A 6,651-nucleotide genomic window follows, 5' to 3' on the forward strand; every position below is an offset into this window, starting at 1 on the left:
GTACTGTAATACGCCTAGTTGCAAGTAAAATAAACAGTGGAGTTGAAGTGGTTATGATGTTTGCCTTCCAATCCCAGGGTCTTGTATTAAATTGCTGTCGGTGTTGCAAGAGCATTTTCATGACCAAAACAACTCATCTCCATTATCGGTATAAGCAATTGCAAAAGATTACAGCAATTCTTGAAAGAATTCATTTAGCTTCGGGAATTGTACAGATGACAAATGTTAGCTTTACAAAAACGAAAATTTGTCATCTATTACAGCAATTTTTTTATTTTACCGTCCGTTAATTTACGAGAAATCTTTGATTGCCTATTCAAATTTTAATAATAAATTAAACAAATTAAGTAATTCAAATATTGAATTTTGACAGAAATGTATACATGTAACTTTATACATGTGACTTTTGACATTTTTGACCTTATGGTAATAAATAAATGTATAATATCAGCGTTTCTGGAGTGGCTGAAAATACTATTAAATATGCAAACGACGTGGAAGCTGCAGACGGCCTTCGAACGGGGGCGCCACGACTGCAACTCCATCCGGTATAGCATCACAAAACCCAAACATCAATTATTCCTCAGAGGTTCTTGGCTTCCTGTCACTACTATATAATGGACCATTCAAGTCCCTAATCTCTACCCCTATCTCGATGAAGCATTTTCAACTTCTAAGATCCCATTAAATGTATTTGCTTGGGAGTATAAGCCTAACACGATAGGATAGGGATGGGAGTATCTCTTGTGTGAATCACACCAAGGGGAACCCACTAAATCCAAAGACTTGTTTCCAGTGGGGTTCTCTGGTGGTAAATCGGACAGTAGGCCTACCGTACACCGTGAGACTATCGCCTCTTTTCCGAACACTGTACTGCGTTCTTTAACGTGCACATGGCTTATATTGCACACGGGAGCAACGCTTAAACATCTCATCTGAAATAATACGGTGCCTTGTAATAATAATAGCTGAATAAAGAAGAGCAACAATCGGAATTGAACCGGTGAAACTAAAAAGATCTCCATGGTTCAGCGCACACACGGTGGCTACCACCAGATAGTTTAGCCTGAGCTAAGCCGCTCTCCCGACAACATTCTTTAGTATTAAGTTATACCTCACGAAGACCATTTTCTATGTTAAAACTTCACAATGATTTATATTTTGCCCAGTATTTTGTTTCGTCCAGTCCCTGTTTTGCTGATCTCGTGGCTTAGAGAGCGCTTTTGGTGCATTTGGTACTATGAGGACATTACGATTTTACTAAAACACTGTATTTCTTAAATCCAATTAAAGCTAGATTTTACCTTAAATGTACGCTATATTTGTTTAGAGACATGCCTATACCCGAATTCCATTCACCTTGTCCACAAAATCTAAAATCAGAGTTGATTAATGGTATTCAATCATAATTCAACTGATATTGATATGCTTGCCTTCTTAGAAAAAATAATATTATAGATAGATGTTTGCAAAATACATTTTAAAATGTTATTATTTTATACCATAGGCATATAAGATGAGGCTTTTTGTTAGAAAGGAACATTTAGTTGTGAGAAAAATCCTGGTATTACAGGATTTAAACCTATGATCCGAAGATTGGAAGGCAATAAACACTAAACAACAGCTTTACTTCTACTCACTGACTCAACAAACAACGAACTCAACAAAGTTGACCTGTTCATAAAACTGTTCCAATTTATAATGCCTGCTTTTAATCTGAACTCAAATATTGACATCAGTTGGTTGTAAACATACTATTTCAATATCAAACCTGGTTAGTAAGCTTACACCGAAAGACCATAGTAATGTCTTTCACATTTTGCAATATTTGGCCTGTTTTTTATTCGGTAAATAAAATGTGATCACAAAGGATCCAGTAGGTACATAATAGTCCTAAAATAAATGCCTCACCTGGGAAAATCTCAATGCTCAAAGATACGTGGACTAAGTAGCTCGTTTAATAACTTTAGTAGCTCGTATAATGACATTATGGCCGGCCCACATTTTCTCTTACTATACTTTATAATCATAGAAGTATAAAAATTAAATAACAATTAATAAGCCTATAAAAGTTGGATGCGGCAATGGCAAATTTTCAAACCCTTTCGCTCCCTTACCGTCTAGTTATTATAAAGTATGAATGTGCTATTTCCTGGCATTGCGCACCTCAGCCCAGGAGCTGAAGTGGGTATGTCCTGTAGCCCCTACTAATCCTGTATTTACCACTGAAAGAGGCATAAGGAAGCGTACGTTTTCGGGCATCCACAGGTGTCATTCAAAAATGTGCTCACCAACTATGGTGAGGGCTGACTGGGTATGAACGAAAATATTAAAACATAATAGTTTAATTTCAATAGTTTCAGATACAGTGAATTGACGGAACAAAACGAACTCATGGTGGTGAGGAATACGTCATATCCTGCTTCACTGCAATCAGGATGATTTGTTTAACATTATTCCACAACAACAACAACAACAACAACAACCATGTGTGTGTCCTTCGAATGTCAATTTCTTTTGTCAAATGTGCTTCATCCCAAGGCATGATGAACTAAAAAAAAAAAAAACTCTTTTGAAAACTTCCGCACGTTTTTCGAAGAGTTTTTGAACTACCAACCGTATTTATTCGAATAAAGGCGTTTATTGCTGAGAAGGGTTTTTGAGGGGCGTTTATTCGCGGAAAAAATAAACGCCCTTATTGCAAATTATTACATTAAAACAAATTTGTCTGCCACATCATCAAATCCACAGTGTATTACGGTATTTATTTTTGCCGGGGTCTTCGTACCTATTCGATCATGGAAACTTTGGTGAGTCCCAAGCCATGAACTCACTTTGCTCGCATTAATCCCACATGACACACATGCCGTCATTGTCATCATCATTATCAACGAAAAATGTGTGTCATATTGATTGAAGCTCTCTGGATCCGTGCCTGGGATTGTCTGATCGTTATGGGGATCTGTCCTAGACTCCAGACACCCTCTGTGCGAGTCAGTGCGTGTATAGATATTGCTTTGTTTTATATTTTCACTTTTTTTTAATCACTGTACTCTTCTCTTAGCAAAATTTGCAGTGCAAAATTTTCTGATTTTTTCGGACAATAAAATTATCTTGTATATTGATAACTCATGTCACCTTTAAAGTGAGCAATTAAGCTTGATTTTCTTTTATTACAGTTCTTTTCTGTGGTTATCTAACCGATAACCGTTTATTATGATAGGCCTGTTAATTTCGCGATATACGTTACTGTTAGGTCTACAGTACACAGTAGCGTGTCTAGGGGTGCGTGGGGGGGGGGGGGGGGGGCGCGCACGCCCCTTCAAAAATTACTCGCGCTCCCCACCCCCAGTCGCCCCATCCAAAATCACGGTCAAGTACTTAAAAAACACCTAAAAATCACCTTATTTTACAAATTAGCACCCTCAACTGATCACCGAGTCCCCCCACCCCCGCACTTAACCTTCGCGCCCCATTATCAGCACCTCCATTTCAAGACTTCTAGATACGCCACTGACAGTACAGCATTCCAGCAATATAAGCTTGACTCTATGGGACACAGATGTCAGGTACAAGGTAATTTAACCCTTCCTTTGGGACATCCCTATTAAAGGAACACTCTTCCGTGAAACGAGGGGAAATATATCTTTTATCACTACAACCACCTCTATTAAATTGACATCCTTATTAGTATTAAGGGGGCGCTTTTTGACTGTTCCAAATGGTAAAACTAATACGGTACATTTTCAAACCCTATTTAAGAGACAATCTTCCGTGAAACGAGAGGAAATATAGGCCTATCTTTTATTACTACGACCACCCCTATTAAGGGGACACCACTATTAAGGGGACGGGGACACTTTTTGACTGTTCCAAATGTAAAACCAATACATTTTCAAACCCTATTTAGGAGACACGTTTCCGTGCACCTAGGGGAAATATATCTTTTAACCCCGGTTCAATTCCCAACGCTGCTTTTTTGGTATTTCAGCTGAAGGGCTGAAATGCAAGTTACGATAGTAGCGCACCGGATGAGAAGTTAAGCCGTTGGTCCCGTGTGCATTATGGTCTTTGCGCACATTAAAAACGCAGTAGTTCTACACTCTTCGGAAAAGAGTGGAGATTGTCTCGTTTCGGCGACTAAAGAGTTCACCTACACCAGCCTGTTATGTCTTGCTCATACTTTCTAACCAACTATTTATTGGCCTACCAGCTGATCATGGGGTTTGTTCCAAAATGGACGATGAATTGGAGGAAAGGAGGTAGGGAGGGAAGAATTGACACCAGCGATACACTTTTTTATGATGATGTTCTACAACAATTTGATAAATAAGCCGACTGACCATCAATAATAAGCTGGTAGCATGAAACATCAAATGTTAGAACTGTATGTTTATAAGATTACGAAGACAGTGTTGTACGGTATATAATTCAGAGAATTGTGTTCCATTGACAGACCAATATTATGTCATGAAGAACGTTTCATGATCAGTCCGATTTATCAATCGTTTACGCAATTAAATTGCACTTAGTAATGATGGATCGGGACAGGTTATCTTATGTCGACAAGACTGATTGACAATTCGGATTCTGAATTTAGAGCAGAGGTTATACGTTTATGACCATGGAGTAAATATAGCTCTGCATTTAGGTCGCCTATAGGCCTACATTATGTGCAGAACTACCGGTAGTACAGGATGTGTTGAATTTAGGTTTCCGCACAGGAAAAACAAAATAGGCGTAGGCGACGTCGGGTATTTTAATATATTAACATCTTGTTAACAATTTGTCTCTCATTACAAACGACTAGCTGTCCAAATGATAGTGGTTTCAAAGGTTGATTGCAAAGATTCTCTGACAATCCAGTCAATGGGCGGTGTACTTCATCTTTGCCAACTGCTACATAGGCCTACCAAATATAAAAAGCTAAATTCTAAACCTTAGATAATAGGAAATATGAGAAATGTGGTAAACAACATCACATACAAAAACATTTACAGTATTTTAGGTTAAAACTATATGTGATACACTCTAACGTAAGTTACTTTAGAGAAAAGTTGTCAATATGAAGTCATATTCCATAATGGGCCTCCAATCCACATCAAAATTACCAAGAAGTAAAAGAGTAAAAGTCGAACCTGAAGCCCTGGGCTGACAGGCCGGAGTGCCCATCTCTCTTTCTTATGGCGTTTGGGGGTTCGTAACTCCTCTATACTCGAGTCTGTTTCAAGTTCCCAGCATGTTCTAGTATCAATTTACTATAGGCCTACACCACAGGAAAAAAAAACGTATGTAAAATGTCTTGCCTAAGGACACAAACGACTTGAGAATCCGAGTCATAACTACAGCGCCAACCGCTTCCACTTTTTACACATGCGTGATGGAACAGTGCTAGTTCTCGATACACAAAGAAATAATATTTATAAAACTTTGAATTATCATATAAATGTTAATATTTTTCTATGACGTTGTTTTGGTAAAGTTATTGTGAGTAAGAGATGTTCTCGTCATAATATTGAAGAGTTTTTTTTCGGAAAAAAAATCCTATATCGAAAGTAGATTCACGGATAACAATTGATCGTTTGTAAATATGGTCCACGGCAAATGTCCATAGTAGACTAAGTTGCTCATTACTAATATTTGACAATATGTATGCTATTAATCGGTTCCCAAAAGTGAACAGGGTACAGGAGGAGAAGGTTAGAACGTAAGGTACAATACTCTAGGTAAACATCAATTGAGTCTCTCGGACAATGCGCCGCATTTGCGCTGCATCAAACAAGTTGTTTGTTGCTAGCGACGCGGCGCCTGAAAAACTTAAGATAAAGAAGGCAAAATAATGGTAGACTTGCATGGATCATCCCTGTGATATTGTATATGCAACCGTTTTGAAACATATTCGTTGTGGATTCGAAATGAACGTTATCGTAGCCGTCGAGCGGCGCATAATTGTTTCATGATAGTATATAATAATTGCAACCTGACATACTTACTCCACTAGATTCTCGTTAATTTATCGGTTTGTGAGGCCTTGGAGTGTACACAACTCCGCTGCGATTCTTAAGACAGCTTTCATCTATCATTAGGAGGATCAATCCATTAATTCTTTAAACACATAAGTAAGTAATGTCTTCCCTCGTTAGTTTTTAATAATTCATAATGATTCGCAAAAACATCTAAACAAAAGGAATGATTGTCGCTAATGGTTTTCAATATCGGAAGTAATGAAGAAAATGATATGGACAGGTCTACGCTTAATTGTAGTCTCGACCCAATTGTATTCACCTCACGATATCTTTTGTATCACAAACCAGTGCATATCTGCTGATATAAAATAGTGTTCTACAAAGTCTACCCGTTTCCTGTTAGATTTGTACGGTGTACGGTGCTTCAACTACGGTACATTTTTGCAAAAATATAGCTCAACTTAAACCCCTTCTCCGATCCCCTTCAGTAGTTTTCTTCAAACTGTATAGTAGGCTTAATTACTTCGGTAATGCCTTTACGTAAACTGCATTGGAATGAAATATATTCAGAATTATTTGCCTAAAAGTATGTACATATAAAATTATACATTCAGATTTAACCTCATTCATCTTAATATAGACCTTCCAGCAAGAGTGTCAATCAAACTTAACAACTGACCAATCA

Source organism: Anneissia japonica, unplaced genomic scaffold (genome assembly GCF_011630105.1).
Source record: "Anneissia japonica isolate Jap-2015-1 unplaced genomic scaffold, ASM1163010v1 scaffold5280_len750649_cov202, whole genome shotgun sequence".
NCBI classification, from domain to species: Eukaryota; Metazoa; Echinodermata; class Crinoidea; order Comatulida; family Comatulidae; genus Anneissia; species Anneissia japonica.